Source organism: Piliocolobus tephrosceles, chromosome 13, assembly GCF_002776525.5.
Source record: "Piliocolobus tephrosceles isolate RC106 chromosome 13, ASM277652v3, whole genome shotgun sequence".
Taxonomy (NCBI): domain Eukaryota; kingdom Metazoa; phylum Chordata; class Mammalia; order Primates; family Cercopithecidae; genus Piliocolobus; species Piliocolobus tephrosceles.
The window spans coordinates 55016914-55033655 of NC_045446.1; the positions used below are offsets into that span (position 1 = coordinate 55016914).

At 49.9% G+C, this 16742-nt stretch overlaps 1 long non-coding RNA gene across 1 annotated transcript in view; it reads right to left on the minus strand.

Annotated features, from left to right (window-relative positions):
- LOC111524633 overlaps positions 1-11476 on the minus strand; it is a 52194-nt gene extending 40718 nt beyond the window's left edge. The window contains exon 1 of the long non-coding RNA XR_002725834.2: positions 11195-11476. This is a non-coding gene — a long non-coding RNA (uncharacterized LOC111524633). The remainder of the gene's footprint in view (positions 1-11194) is intronic.
- Between the last annotated feature and the right edge of the window lie 5266 nt (positions 11477-16742).

Here is a 16742-nt window from a genome sequence, read left to right on the forward strand (position 1 = left end):
AAAAATGAAGGAATCATTGTGGCATACACTTGCTGCAATTCTGCAAAGTCCTTCCTCTTAGACAGCTGGCCACCTCTTTAGTCAATAGTTCTCAAACCTAAGCTAATTTTCAGATATAGAACCATTCATTTCTTTTTTTTTTTTTTTTTTTTTGAGGTGGAGTCTTGCTCTGTTGCCCGGACTGGAGTGCAGTGGCTGGATCTCAGCTCACTGCAAGCTCCGCCTCCCGGATTTACGCCATTCTCCTGCCTCAGCCTCCCAAGTAGCTGAGACTACAGGCGCCCGCCACCTCGCCCAGCTAGTTTTTGTATTTTTTAGTAGAGACGGGGTTTCACCGTGTTAGCCAGGATGGTCTCGATCTCCTGACCTCGTGATCCGCCCGTCTCGGCCTCCCAAAGTGCTGGGATTACAGGCTTGAGCCACCGCGCCCGGCCAGAACCATTCATTTCTAAGGGAAGCACCTGTGAGGGACAATGGGCAGGGAGGCTAGAGAGGTTGGGAGGGCTATCACACCATGATGGGGGTGGACTGCTGTGAAAGAGAGAGTGAAGGAAGGAACAAATATGTTGAATAAATTATAAACATCTGGTGCATACTGGGCACTGAATGGCTCCCAAGGAATCTCTGGATGAATACAGTACAGCTCAGCCCCCAAAGAACTCACAATCTAAAGTAGACACAGACTATTCGTTGTAAGCAGAATAATCCCCACCCCCCTTCCCTGAAGATGTCCATGTTGTAATCCCTGGAACTTGTGAATATGTCATCTTACATGGCAAAAATTAAGGTTGCAGATGAAATTAAGGTTGCTGACCGAGACATTATCCTGGATCAGTCCAATGTCATCACAAGGGTCCTTATAAGTAGAAGTGGGAGGCAGAAGCAAATGTCAGAGAAAGACCCAACAGGAAACTCAATAGGAGAAAGACTTAATGAGCCACTTTCTGATTTTGAAGATGGAAGGAGGACGGACATGAGCCAAGAATGTGGCAACCTCTGGAAGCTAGTAAAAGGAAGAAAATGGATTCTCCCTCAGAGTTCCAGAAATGAACATAGCCCTGCCAACACCTTGGTTTTAGCCCAGTAACACCCATTCTGGACTTCTGGCCTCCAGAATACTAAGAATAAATCTGTATTGTTTTAAGCTGCTAAATTTGTAGTAATTATTACAATAGCAATAGGAAACTAATAGGGCTATATAATGAACCACAGTGATTTGTGCAATTGCATTGTATTCGTACAATAGCTGTGTACAGGGGGCAGGAGCTCAGAACAAGCAAATTGGATAGGGGATGGCCTAGGGAGAAATAAGAGTGAGACAGAGGGGCAGAGGTGCAATGTGATACGCAGAGGCAGCTGCTGCAAGGCCAAGAGGGACACTCACACATGCAAACATATAATCCTGTGCACACACATGCAACACAAACAAGGGCATACATGTTCTCACATATACACACCCTAGTGTTATTGGCACTTACACATGCAGACTCTTTCTGACACAGGCCCACCCACTGCCTGGATTCAACCTGTTTTTGGTGACCTCTCTTGTATTAGTCCATTCTCATGCTGCTAATAAAGACATACCCAAGGCTGAGTAATTTATAAAGGAAAGAAGGTTAATTGACTCACAGTTCAGCATGGCTGGAGAGGCCTCAGGAAACTTACAATGATGGTGGAAGGGAAAGCAAACATGTCCTTCTTCACATGGCGGCAGCAAGAAGAAGTGCTGAGCAAAAGGGGGAAAAGCCCCTTGTAAAACCATCAGATCTCGTGAGAACTCATGATCCCAAGAACAGCATGAGGGTAACTGCCCCTGTGATTCAATTACCTCTCACTGGGTCCCTCCCATGACATGTGGGCATTATGGAAACTACAATTCAAGATGAGATTTGGGTGGGGACACAGCCAAACCATATCAACTCTGTCATCTCTGAACACCATATTTCCTGAGGGCAGCTGAATTTAGCAGGTGGGGACAGGGCTTGTCTACCACAGCTCCATCACTAGCCTTCACCTGAACAGGAGGTACACCGGGAGGCTGAGACTCACCAGTTGGGGGGCAGCTGGAAATCATTTACCTGCCCAGCATTTTAGTATGTGTGGTGTCAGGGTGAGCTCTGACCTTGCACATGTTCTCCCAAATCTCAGTCTCTCCCCTCACAGCTGTATGATGGAACCTATTATAAATGAGCTGGTCACCCAAAACCAGTGTGTCCATCTTCCTATGCATTTGTCTGTCCATTTTCATTCATTCAACATACATTTATTGATGCTTCTTCTGTGTTAATGCCTGCTCCTGGATACTTTGGACCCCAAGTAAAATAAGCTACTATCCAAGATATGATTTCTGGTGTAACCAGAGCTATGATAGGGTGAGAGCAAGTAGGAGCCTGCAGAAAGATGGGAGGAGCTCATAGCCCAGCCTTGGGGTAAGAGACGACTTCCTGAGTAAATGACATTTCGGCCAAGTATTAAAGAATAAGATCACTGGGCAAAGGTGAAATCAGGAGGAGCAAGGAAAAGAAGTTAAGTCAGGTTTGTGATGTGTATTTTAGAAAGATCTCCCTGGTGAGGATGGCGAACAGGGACTGGGAGGAAGGCAGGCCAGTGAGCAGCTGCTGTAATTATCCCAACCTGAGAAGGCAGTTGGGCTAGATAGACGTGGGAGCTCCAGAGACATGCCTGAGGTGGTATCTGTAGGATGTAGGGCCTAACTGATGGGGACAGAGGGGATAAAGGGAGAGAGGGACAGCTGAAGACTGTCAGGTTGATGCCTGGGACATCTAAGAATGGCCCCAGTCTCAGAGTCAAGTGCCAGGAGTAAAGAAAGGATAACCAGGCTGGGGGCACCCAGGCCCTGTTGCTGACTTCAGCAGCAGGCATATGCTTCCTTGGGGAGGAGTCAGCTGGTAGAGAGGGTATGTGCAGCACTTCCTGGATCTGGGAGGGGTTCCCCAAGTCACACACACACACACACCACACACACGCCAATCACACATCTTCTTGGCTTAGAGAAAGAAGTAGCCCCTCCCCATTTTAACAGCTGAGGAGTCCATGATTTCAAGAGGTTAAATGACCTTCTCCAAGGCCACAGAGCAGTGCCTGATGGAACTGGGATTTGAACCCAGGCTTGTCTGACTACATCCTGTGCTCTTCTCCCCAGTACCAACAGGTCAACCAGGTCAGTCTTGGCACCACAGAATTAAGAATACAGGGGACTTCTGACCTCTACGTCACACCAGTCTGGCCAGGCCACTTACAGGGCCATTCAAAGCTAGGACTGCCTCACCCTCTTAGACAATGGACCAGGACATAAAGTTCTCTTTGTGGGTAGAATAAGTTTGGGCCCTCCAAGGAGAGGCGGAATGGCCCCACAGCTAACTTAGCCCTCTCATACCCACTCCACACCGTGGCCACCCACCGCACAGCTGGAGCACCTAAGAAGTGCATCTCCTAGTCTGCAGGTGAGCAGGAGGAGCCCAGGCCCAGCCCAGTTCAGCACGTCCCCACTGTCACACAGCTCAGCCATAGCTGGGCCTTCCAGGAAATCCAGACCTGGGCAATTAGAAACAGAGAGCTCAGGGCTTAGAATGAGATACTCTGCAGGATCCTGGTGAGGATCTGGCCCTGTCTGAGCCTATTTCCTCATCTGTAAAACGTGAAGTTAGGCTTATTTATCCTACAGCTCCCACAGCTGCAATGGTCTTTTTGCATCTCCTCTGCAGTCCCTGGCCTCATCCAAGCCTAAGAGTTGAACAACAGATGCCTGGTCCCTACGGAAAGCCCCCAACTCTGGCCTCAGCAGATCCACCTCCTCACTCCCCACAGGTCCCCCGAGGTTCAGTGCAGCCCCAGCCAGAAGAATGTGAACCATTCCCGGCATCTCCTCCCCTGTGGCCAGCCCAGAGAGGGGCTGGAGCCTCTGGGCCCTTCTGACAGGAAATTAGCTGGGCCTGGCCTTCCCCACTACCAGCTGCTCTGCTGACCCTGACCCTGTGTTTTCTGAAACTTGATACTGCAGATTTCAAAGCCTCTTCTCCATTCCCTGGAGGCCTGGCTGAGCTGTGTGTCTAGTGGGGCCTCCAGCCTACGCGTGGGCCTGCCTTCCTGTCCTGGAAAGGGCCCTGGCTAAGAGTGGGGCAGGGAAGCCTGAGGCCCAGCCCCTGCCATGACCCTGAGCAGGGCCTACCCCCAGGCGATTCATTTCCCAATCTCCAACCCCAAATATTTCTTTATTTATGTTACGTGCAGAGTAGCTGCAACATGGAGAATGGGTTGGAGGGACACAAGAGGGGCAGTGGAGAGACCACCTCAGATGCAACTGTGATGTTTCAGGGAAGAGATGGTTTGGACTAGGATGGGATGGTGAAGATGACAAAAACTGTAGACTCAAGAGATATTTAGGAAGTAAGATGGAGAGATACTGGTGATGGTTTGGCCATGAAGGCTAAGGGACACAGGTGTCAAAGGGCCTGCTAGGTTTCTGAGTTGCCCACCTGAATGGATGGTGGTATCTCTCCCTGAGATGGTGAACACCAAAGGATGACCAGGCTTGGGTTGAGGAGGGAAAATATCCTGTTTGGCCTTAGTTAGAGGCTGAGGCGCCTTTGAGCTGTCCCAGTGAAGAGGCTGAGCACTTGGATATCCAGAGAGGAATAAGCTGAAGATACTTCTTTGGGAGGGAGAAAAGTAGATGGTAGGTAAGGACATGGATAAAACTGCCAAGAAGGAAGAGTATTAAGTAAGAAAAGAGCCCAGCCTGTGCCTTAAGGACACTAATGTTCAATGGCCAGGTAAAGGAGGAAAAACCTGGAATAGAGGGTGAACAGAGAAAGAGCAGCTGAAGATATAGGAAGAACCATAAGCATGTTGTGCCTTGCAATGAATGGAGAAGAGTGTTTCAAGAAGCAAGAGAATGTTCGGATGCTGCTGGAAAATCTAAAAAAAAGAGGAGAATGTAAAATGCACTCTGGATTTAGTGTCCTGAAGGTCACCTCACCAGTGTTTTAGGGAGTGCTGTTTCGGTGAAGTGAAGCAGGTAGAGGCCAGACTGTCATGGACAGGAGGCACGTGAGGTGTGAGGAAAGAGACAGTGCTCTGGAGACATTTGACTGTGGGTGAGAGGAGGGTGGGGTAGTAGCTGCAGTAAGACAAGGAGTCAAAGAAAGGGGCTTTTGTTGTTTTTTAAGGTAAGTGAGATTCAAGCATGTTCAAATGTTGATTAGCAGAATCTTGTTCAGATGAGAGGTTGACAATGCCTGAGAAAACAGGGACAACAAACATAAAAGTGTTTTTGACAAAGCAGGAGGGCTTGCTAGAGCCCCTCAGCAGGGTAGGGCTCAGAGGGAACATCTGCAATGCTTTGAAGCTGGCTCCTGGGCACTAGGCTGGCTGTGTGGCACTGCCTCTGAGTGCTCTATATGCCCCACAGCCAAGGCCAGCACCCTTGGATGGCCAAGTACATGTACCTTATGGACCCTATTCAACCCTAGTTGAGGATGGCAGGGATTAGAGATGACCAGACGGACCATGGTGGGCCGTGATGTCCTAAACAAGGGTGCTACATCCCTGGGAGAAGAGTTAGGCCTCTAGGCCTATTGTGGACATTGAGCCCATTGCCAGTGACAGGATGCCTGGAGCCCTGCTGGATGGCATCCCTAAGTCCAGGGTCCCCAGATGCCTCCATTCCAGCTTGGCCAAACCATGTTGGCTCTACGGGCATGGGACACTCCCAGGCATACCACAGGGTAGTGGTTCTCAGAGGACGGCCTCTAGACTGGGAGTATCAGCATTACATAGAAACTTGTTGGAAATGCAAACTCTGAGGCCCCAACACAGATCTATCAAATCAAAAACTCTGGAGGTAGAGTCCAGCAGTGTGTGTATAACAAAGTTTCCAAGTGACTTTGAGGCACCACTTCTCTAAGATATCAAGCCTTTCATCCCTCCATTTGCTGTCCATCCAGTAACCTAAAATTCACACATCTACCAATCTAAACAGCCATCATCCAACTGTCCATTTCTCAGTGCAATTCAACCATCTGTCTTAGTCAGTCTGAGCTGCTATAACAGGACATCCACAGACTGGGTGGCTTATAAGCAACAGAAATGGGTTTCTTGCCGTTCTGAAGGTTGGAAAGTTCAAGATCAAGGCACTAGCAGATCTGGTGTCTGGTGAGAGCCTGCTTCCTGGCTCACAGAGAACTAGCTATCAACAATCCACATTCACATTCTGTCCAGCCACCTGTGCCTATCTATCTAATCTCATGTAATCTAGTCTATCATCAGCCTAAATAGTCATCATCCTAAATATTTCTTTATTTATGTTACAAACATCTACTCACTATCTTCACAACTCATTTATGATACAAAAGAATATCTAAGCTCTGGTACCTACCACACCCACCTCCCCTTCCTAAGGAAAACAGACACAAACATTTCTTTCTGCTTAAAGTTTCAGGATCATATCATGTGTATTAAGTGAAATCAGTTCTATTTCTCTGGGCAGCAACCCTGACGGGACAAGGGGCAGGTTCTTGGGGTTCCTCAACTAAAGGCAACTGTGTTTGTATGTGTATAATCTTAATATATATACACACACACATATATAGTAGCTTAACTATTACATACAGATATGATATATTCTATAGATATAGATCTGTCACACATATGTGTACATATATAACTTCAATAGCTTGCCATAAAACTCTGCCCAAATGAGGTTGTCTGTACTGAATGGTGACAGACTTAGCCAGTCATAAACATTCTCTTCCTTCATTCTCTTCCTTGGAGAGTATGAATGTTTGGTATCTCTGAGAAGTCAGGTCACTTCAAGCTCCAGTTCTATCCTAACAATGGTAAGCTATGTTCCAGTTTTCAATGAAGCCTGCTGAATACGTCTGCTTTGAAAGAGTGGGATTTAGAGTGACCTTACAGCTCAGACAGAAACAACTGTGCTGCGGGCGTGACTCTGCAACCCTGCATTTAGCCCTCATTATCCAAGACAAATGTCAAGCTGCCTCTGCTGGAGGATGGAGCTAGATGACCACACTATACCACATATCCTACTTGTCCACAGCTGATTTGAGCAGGGCCACCTCACCAGAGGGAGGTAGCACCCATACCCCATCCATCAGCAAATCCTGATTACCTTCAAAATAAATCCTAAACTGGACCACTTATCACTGCCCCCACCACTGCCACCCTGGTCCAAACTACCAACATCTCTCACCTGGATTTCTGCAGTCGCCTCCTAAGTGGTCTCCCTGTTTGCCCCCCTTTCCTGCCTTGTCCCTTTCAGTCTATTCTCATCACAGTAGCCAGAAAGGTCCTTTTTAAAATCTAAGATCATGTCATTTCTCTGTTCAATATCCTCCAATGCCTCCCCTCCTTCTTACAGTAAAAGTCTAAGTCCTCACAATGGCTTGTAACACACTTCATGATCTGTCCTGCTACCCGTCTGACCTCATCTTCCACCATCCTCCCCGTGTTCACACAACATCAGCCACACCAGCCTCACTGATGTTCCTCACACAGTGCCACAGAGTTCCCACCTCAGGACCACTGCACTTGCCATGCCCTCTTCCTAGAGCATTCTTCCCCCAGATATCTTCACGGCTCACCCCCTCAATTTCTTCAGATTTCTGCTCAAATATGACCATATCAGGGACACCCTCCCTGAGTATCCTACATGCAGCAGAAACCCAACCCCTCCCCAAACTGCTCCCTGCTTCATTTTTTCCATAGCATTTAACGTCAGCTCACATATAACTGCCTACTGTCTCTCTCTCCTCATTAGAAAGTATGCTTCATAAATGCAGCAACTTTGTTTTGCTTGCTGTCTATTTTTCAACACATAGGAGCTTTGTTGAGGTACAAAGAGTCACATAAATAAGCACTTGGTAAAAACGTTTGGAAGGAATGAGTACAAGTGGCTGAGAATAGACCATGAGGAAGAAAATCAAGCAGAGGGAGCCTGCTGAGACAGGAATGAGTACAGAGAAATGTGGGAAAGAGAGGAACCTTGAGGTCCTCGGGAGATGGAGAGAAGAGCCGCTGTTCCTGACTTTCCAGTTCCAATCTTCACGAGGCCTGAATGTCAGTGCTCTCTGCAAGGTTGTCCATTGTATTCTCACAATTGTACCCCTCATTCTTAAAAACATTTGGAGTTTTCTTTGTTCCTTGCAACAAAAACAACCTTGACTTGAGCAGTGTCCTTCCAACCATCCATCCACCCACCTCTCCATCCCCACATGCCCTCCTAATCATTTATACTTCCTTTTTATTCCTTTTTTTTTTGAAACAGAGTTTCACTCTTGTTGCCCAGGATGGCATACAACGGTGCAATCTCAGCTCACTGCAACCTCCACCTCCCGGGTTCAAGCGATTCTCCTGCCTCAGCCTCCTGAGTAAGTGGGATTATAGGCATGCACCACCACGCCTGGCTAATTTTGTATTTTTAGTAAAGACAGGGGGTTTCACCATGTTGATCAGGCTGGTATCAAACTCCTGACCTCAGGTGATCCGCCTGCCTCGGCCTCCCAAAGTGCTGGGATTACAGGAGCCACCGTGCTTGGCTGATCACTTACACTTGTAACCATCTGTCTACAGATCAGTCCACTAGTCCGTTCATCCCTATAAGCATCCATTATCCTAGAGTCCACCCATCACCCATCGATCCATGTAACCAACAACTATCCATCCTTATGTGGATGGATAACCTCCTTTCATAACCTCCAGGTAGAGTGGAGTCAGGTCATGAAGGATCTCATCACAGGGCTGAGGCCATTCAACTTTAATGCTGAAAAGTGGGAAGCTATGGAAGGATTTTGAACAGGAAAGTTATATAGTTGGATCTGTATTTTAGAAAAATAACTCTGACAGCTATGAGCAAGATACTTACTGTCTAAAGGCAGGAAGACCAGTTGGGGTAATATTAAAATATTCCAGATGATGAATTAGGGCAGAGGCACAGGGTCTTCAGAAAAGAAGATTCAAGGGAGAGACAGGGAAGCAGGTCTGGGAACAAGCCCAAGCCAGAAGGGCAGGCCTAGACAAAAAACTGCCTAATAGGGGGCCTCAGTTTTGCAACCACCAGCTCAGCCCAGGCACTGTGTTTGCCCCAGATCTCAATGGGACCAGGCCTCTTGCACATTCTGCACATTTGGGGCAGAGTTCCCAAGAAGCCCAATCCAGAACCAGTCTTCACTGGGCCCTTCAGCAGAGCACTCTGTCCTACATCTCAAGTCTCTGAGTAAGTGACATTTCCAGAGTACACATTCCCCCACCAACTCATCTCACAGCTCAGCCCTGGCTACAGAAAGCAAGGGCCTCTTCTCTGTTAATTTTCTTCAACTCCTCAGAGGTTGGGCCTCTGGCCCAGTGAAGTCAGGGTCTGGGAGGCAGCCCTGGCTCCCTGCCCGCCCACAGAGGCTATATTTGGAGCAAGACAACTCCCTCTGGACACAGAGCTTGGGACCCACCCTGCAGGGCTGCCCCAGCCAATTTTACCCAGTATCCATGCAGTGTGATTGTCACTCACGTTTTCACTTGTTAGTTCATTCATTTGTTTACTCATTTATTCATTCCACAAACATTTATTGATCTGCTGGTATGATGCAGCAGGTACAACAGGCTGTGCAGTGGGCGCCTATCTGTATATGTGTATATATGGTTCTCTCTAAGCAGGGATGGCAGAACATACTCTGGGTGCCCTCCCTCAGGGTTCAGTGGTGATGATGACTCACACTCAGGTGTATATGGCATCTGTGGGGACCTGTGTGCAAGTGCATGCTGGCACGTGCTCTCTGAGGAGGTAGCTATGACTCAGTGGCACGTGGCATCTGTGGGTACCTGTGTGGATATGTGTCTGAGTGCAGGCATGAGCATAGACGCTAGCTCCTCAGGGGGTGGGGGAAGTGGTTGTGACTCAGCTGCACATGGTGACTGGGAGGCTACAAGCCAGCTATGACTTTATGGCTTTGCTTATTTGCCAAGCCAAACAGTTAGTGTTGGGCACAAATATTCTATCAGAATGTGCATGGAATAAGTCCTGAGCCAGCGACCGCCAGCAGGCAGGAGAGACTCAGTAGTCTTGGCCCAGCAGCATGTGTCCCCCACCTGCCCCCTCCACCGTAGGTATACAGGTCCTACCCTTCCCTCTTCGTCCTCTCCACTCCTGCCTCCTGGAGACTCAGCGAGCGCGTCCCTCATTGACTCTACATCACCCCTCACCCACCGGTCCCAGGTGCACACAGGAGACCAGGCCCAGAGGTACAGGGCTGTGGCCTTCAAGCTGCCAGCCCAATCCATTTTTCTACCATACCAAAAACCCCTTCTTTTCCAGACCCCATGACGGCGTCTTACTCCAACATCCTAGCCCCAGTTGTAGGCTCGGCAAGCCCGCTCCAGGGCCCACTTCTCATCTCGGCGGCCGCAGACCCGCTGCCTCCCCATCGGCGCGGCCCCATCTTCACCTCTGAGCTCCTTGCCCCTCTCTCCCTGGCTGTCTCTGTCCTTATCTGTCCCGAGTCTATCTTTGTCTCTTCTCGAGCCGGACTGTCTGCAGCAGAGGCTTCACCAGAGTGGAGGCGCTGACAGAGTGGGGGTGTGGGCAGGACACTCTGTGTCCCTTCTTGAGCCTTATCGGGAAAACTTAAGTCACTGCTCAGGGCTCAGACTGGAATTTCGCCCTAGATGACCTTGCTGGGTCTGCCGGGGGCCTCCGCGGGGACAGCCAGGGTCAAAAGAGTCAGGAAACAGGCCCCTGCTTGTGGGCCGCCAGCCCGCCCTCATCCCAACCAGGCCGCCTGCAGCGCCCTCCGCGGGAGACGCCGGGGAGGAAGAGAAGGGAGGAGACGGGAGGGGCGGCCCCGTCTTGGGCACTCGTAGGGACCAGCAGGAGGCCGTGTGGGGCTGGAGTCGTGACCACGGATGCCGCAAGGCCACAGGGCCCTCCTCGGGGTCCCGGCCGGAAGTCCTCAGGGGCCCGAGGAGCCCGGGCAGCCACCTGACCACCTCCCCCGCAGGCCGCAGGCAGGCGGCGCGCCGTACCCGCGGGGAATGCGGGAAGAGGCCATCGCGTCTGAACACCTGGGCTTCGTCCCAGAGCCGTCACTGCTGTGTCCCCTTGAGCAATTGCCTAGCTCCCTAAGCCTCACTTTTCACACCTGGAACATAGGAAAATTGCGCCCACCTTCTGGGTCGTGGCAGATAAAATGAGTTCACGTCAGGGCTGGCTCTCAGGAGGCGCTCAGTGCCCGTGGCTTTCCTCCCAGGTGAGCAGAACCCCGGGGCAGCTACCCGCGCCCTGGCACCCAGAGCGAGGCAACCAGGAGCGGAACCGCCACCGCACACCCGACCCGACCCGAACCTGGTCGGCCCTGCGCGCCCGGGTCGGGGCTGGAACCTGCGGGCGCGGCGCACGCCTGCCACCTGGCGGCGAAGCCACCTGGCCGCCCGTCCCGCCCACGGCCGCGCGCGTGCGCAGGCCTGCACCACCCAGTCGCCCCAACCTCGCCGCGCGCCGCCTCCCTCGCCCAGGGACCCCCTAGGCCACGCCACGCCCCTCCACCAGCCCAGCGAATTCCCTTGGCCGCGCAGACCTGCGCCACCAGGTCGTTTCCTCCCCTCCTTCCCTCGAAAACGTGTGCATTTCGTTACCCTTACACCTGGAACCGGGGTCATTTCAGGACCTCCCAAGAAGGGTCAGGATGGTGGGATTAGCCTTAAGGGGGCGCGGACGCAGGTTGCGCGGTTAAACCGCGTGTTCCTGTTTCAAACAAATCTAAATGTAGGCCCGGAAGGCTGTGTACTGAAATCCTAGCACTAGGTTGGTGCAAAATTAATTGCGGTTTTTGCCATTGTCGGTTGTCTGCAGAGTGAGATTATGGCGAAGCATTTTATTCTTTTTACATACCTGCTTTTTCTCAGTTTTCCACATTGGGTATGTATTGGTGATAAGGAAAAAAAAACTACAAAAGTTATTTTTTGGAAAAAAAAAAATCACATGGAGAGAGAGAGGGGGGCGAACTGGCCAACAAGGGGATTTCCGGAAGTTAACTTTCTAGTATCTCTGTTTGCATGTAGACTCCCAGGGCCCCCGGGGAGAAATGGAGAAATGAAGCCCAGGACTTGAGGCATTGGGGTGGATGGTCCATCTTTCACATATGCTGGGATTAACTTCCTTTAAGATAAAAGAAAGGCAAGAGTTCCCAGCCTTATTAGGGTAACGTGGGGTAGAGCCTCCAAATAAACCAGAAACTCTTGAGAGTTGAGGTGGTCAGTCACTGCTGTCTGGTTCAAGCTCTGATTGGACCCAAGGGGACCAGATCCAGGATATATTTGAGAACAAGGAATTTATTTCAGAAAGGGGCCACTCAAAAGCCAGCATTTACTAAGAACCTGCTTGGTACAGGGTGCTGGAACTACCACAACAGGCTGCCCCTGCCCTTAAGGAGTTCTGGGCTGCTTTTGGGAAAGTTCATCAGAAGTGACGGGTAGTGAGTGAGGCAGATCAGCAGGAACATTACAAGCCGCAGGAACCGTCATCGGCTGATACAGGCCCTGGGAGGTAGAGTGGAGAACAGCTCTGGCCCCCACAGTTAATGGCCACCAATGGAGTGACAGGACCCTTGAGGGGAGAGCAGAGGCTGGAGGTCCTTGGGGTCTACTGGGAGGTGGCAGTCACAGGCTCTTGGGTCCTCTCCACAGCCTCGCTGGAACCTTCCAAAGAGCAGGTGTGACTGGGGAAGTGTGTTGCTGGGCTGTCGCCCTCACCTAGGACCTCATCTGTTCACTCATCCATTCACAGATTTGCCAGATACCTGCCTTTGCCGGACACCTCAAAAGTTACAGACCTGCCTGTGGACATGGATAGAGCACCTGAGGTATTTCCCAAACTCTCCAGTAGTAGCCTTGAATGGCTGACCTACCACAGTCACCTGCCAGATCTTCTCAGAACTGGCCAGCCCACCAGCAACATGCCCATTAAGTGGCCTGGCCCAGCCCAGATGGAAAAACCCCCTCCACGTGACTCTCTAAAGAACATGCATGAAGACAAAACACCAGGTGCCTCAGGTGTGACACCGTGAGGACACATCACCTGTACAGTATCCCAACCCACCCAAGATGACACAGGAAGGTAAAACCACAGTAGAGCCCAGGCCTGTTTGACTCTTGACGTCCAGGCTCCTTTCCAACTTAGTGCCCTAAAGGCCTGATTGGGGTGGGGGTAGGGAGGAAGATTCAAGCACTGACTGCTTGTAGCCCAGGCTGGGAGGGCAACAGCTTTAGAAAAAAAGCCGTTCATTGCTTTAACCATCTTCCAGCTAACTGCAGTCAGATGTACAAGGCCATGGGGCTCTGGGATGAAGTCTTCCACCTCTACACCTTGTAAACAAGGATTCCAGACACACCCTCCAAATGGGAATGGAGACACATGTTTGGCAGAGTTGGACAGTGACGCTGGTCTCTTATCAGCCTGGACTTTGAGGGGAGTGGAAAACCGATGAGTTTGGAGGTGCAGCAGCCCTGGTATCCCCTGAAACCAGCCTGTGGGAGGACAGTCTTCCCAGGGGAGCTGCTCAGGATGGTCCTGGTCCATGCATCAGGAAGAAAACGGAACCTGAGAACAGAGGGAAAATGCAGAAAGTGGGGCAGGGAGGCTGCTCCCTGAAACCCCCAAGGGTTGCTGGTTCAAGCAGAAAGTGTTGCTGAAGGGGGAGAGGCAAGGTGAAATGGAACAGGAAATGAGGACTTCCGATGAGGAGGAGGGGGTAGTGGGCTGCGGGTCTTGGGGACTGAACAGAATGGGGTTTGCTAGACAGAGTTTTCCTCTACCCACTCCTAAAGTCCTGCTGGACCTCAGCTGGCCCCTGTGAACTGCTGTTGAGGGGGATTTAAACAAAGTCCTGCATTCCTGTGGGTGCACAACCCTAAGAGACCATGGACTGCGTTTGTGTGGTGGGAACAGGAAAAGGCGGCTGAGTGTAGCCCCGCTTGGAATTTAGTGTCCACCACAGATGTATCCACTATCCAGGGCCAAAGACTCGGTAGCCTCAGAAGCCTCAATGGAAGCTGAGCATAGGACTAGAAAGGGTCAGGGCCCTCCTCTGCATGTAAGGGTGGCACATGGCAACCAGCTGGGTGATGGGGAACTGAGAAATTAAATGTTTGACATAAAAATGTAATCAGGACCTGAGAGGAGGTGGGTGGTATAATGAACAGCATCCTAGAAGTCCGGTACAGATTTCGCATGTCCCCTTCTAGTTCTTCTCTGCAAATTGAAACGTGAGTCCAGGTGCAGTGGCTCACGCCTATAATCCCAGCACTTTGGGAGGCCGAGGCAGGTGTATCATTGAGGTCAGGTGTTCCGAGACCAGCCTGGCCAACATGGTGAAACCTGTCTACTAAAAATACAAAAATGAGCTGAGTGTGCTGGCACATGCCTGTCATCCCAGCTACTTGGGAGGCTGAGGCAGGAGAATCCCTTGAACCTGGGAGGCAGAGGCTGCAGTGAGCTGAGATCACACCACTGCACTCTAGCCTGAGCATCAGAGCGAGACTCCATCGGAAAAAAAAAAAAAAAAAATTTAAAGGTGAGCCAGTTCAGACATTCTAGAGGCACTGCAGTTACAGACAGTAAACTGCACAAATCCTGGGTGTAAAGTTGATTGTTTTTTCCTATGTAACCACCATTTACAGCATCCCAGAAAGTTCAAGTGTCCCTTCCCAGTTTACAGTCACCCGCCTCTCACCCTCACTTCTAAATCCACCGATTAGCAGTGTCTTGGAAATTTATATGGAATCATATAGTATGTGCTCTTTTGTGTTTGGCTTGTTTGCTCAACATGATGTCCATGAGATTCAGCCATGTTGTTGCATCTCTCTGTAATATGTTAATTTTATGTTAGTTTAGGTGTAGTATCCTTTGTCTGGATATACAATTCGTCTATTCTCTACTGGTGGGTATTTGGGTGTCTCTGGTTTGGGGCCATTATAATAAAACGATTGTGAATCTTCTTATACAAGTTTTTTGGTGGACACCAGCCTCATTTCTCTGAAATGAGTGGAAACTGCTGGGCCAGAGGGTAGCTGTTGTTTTTAGCTTTAGTGGATATTGCCAAGTAGGAAGTAGGGAGGTGATTATTACAGTCTCTAATATATAAAGAAAGGAGTAGAGGGGGAAAGAGAGGAAAGAAATAGAGATTCCATAAACTATTCCCAAGACTGATCCTTTAAGAAATCTGGAGCACCTCCTCTGCACTGTAAAAGCTGAGGAGTGCCTCTTCCCACGTTTTCATTATGTCTTGACCTTATTCACCTGATCCTCACCCCACTAGGGCAGCTGTGCCTTGCTGGAACTACCCAGAAGGTTGCAATTAAGGCTTGGCCAGTTAGAACAAGCACAAGCGCTGTGCAGGAACACATCACCACCTGAGTGGCAAATGTGAACATTCATTCCTCACAAGCTGCTAAATGGTGCTGACAGACTCACCCTGTGTTTCAGCACCTGGAAAGAAATCAGGGTTATGGCAGCTTTTACACTTCACGCTTCAGCAACTTGCATCATAGTCTTTAAAATATATCCAAAGCAACCCCCTCCAGAGGCTCTGGGTGTGTCAGAGGTCCCTGCCCTCTGCTCTCTGCCAGCTCACAGAGAAACAGGCATTCTCCCTTCCAGGTGCTCCTCATTTGCACCGAAGAGGTCAGTCAACTCCTAGGACATCTGAAAGGCAAGTGTTCTGGATAACAGAACTTGCCTTTCTGTGGAGCAGGTTTTCTCAATCTTGCCACTACTGACATTTTAGTCCAGATAATTCTGTTACTGGGGGCTGTCCTAGGCATTGTGAGATGTTTTGCAGCATCCCTGGCCTCTACCTACTCGATGCCAGCAACAGTCCCTCCAGTTGTGACAACCAAAAATGTCTCCAGACATTGCCAAACGTCCCCTGGAGGGCAACATCACCACCAGCTGAGAACCACTGTGATAGAGAAAGAAGAGTTTGTTTTTTTTATTTTTGAGATGTAGTCTCGCTCTGTTGCCCAGGCTGGAGTGCGGTGGCGCGATCTCGGCTCACTGCAAGCTCCACCTCCTGGGTTAACACCATTCTCCGGTCTCAGCCTCCCAAGTGGCTGGGACTACAGGCGCCCGCCACCGCGCCAGGTAATATTTTTAGTAGAGACAGGGTTTCACCGTGTTAGCCATGATGGTCTCAATCTCCTCACCTCGTGATCTGCCCGCCTCAGAAAGAACAGTTTTTAAACACACCAACCAGTGTCCTCTCCCTCCCTCCAAGAGGGAAAGATCAGCTTTCCAATATGCACTCAAGCTGGACTGAGTGGGCCCCACTCAGTCCACAATAGGCATTTTATCTTGGCAACAATGTAAACCACAACAACAAACAAAAAGCCACATGGTTTACTCTGGTGAAAGAAAAACTGAAAGGCATAAAAAGAAAACTAAGGAAAACAGAGGTAAGAAAATTTGAAGGTAACAGCAACAATGAATGAGAAATCATCTTTGTAAGTTCCCGTTTGTGAGCTGACACATCAGCCATGGCTTGCCCACATTCGTGACTCAAACACCAAAGATGAGGCCATAGCTAACTTCTTGGGTTCTAAACTCCAAACCCAGTGTTTTCAGGAAGTGTCCCTAAACCAAAGTCCATCTCATTATATGAAAATACATACAGATACACCCAACTTTACCCCACTGTTTTATTAAATCAGACAGTTAAATG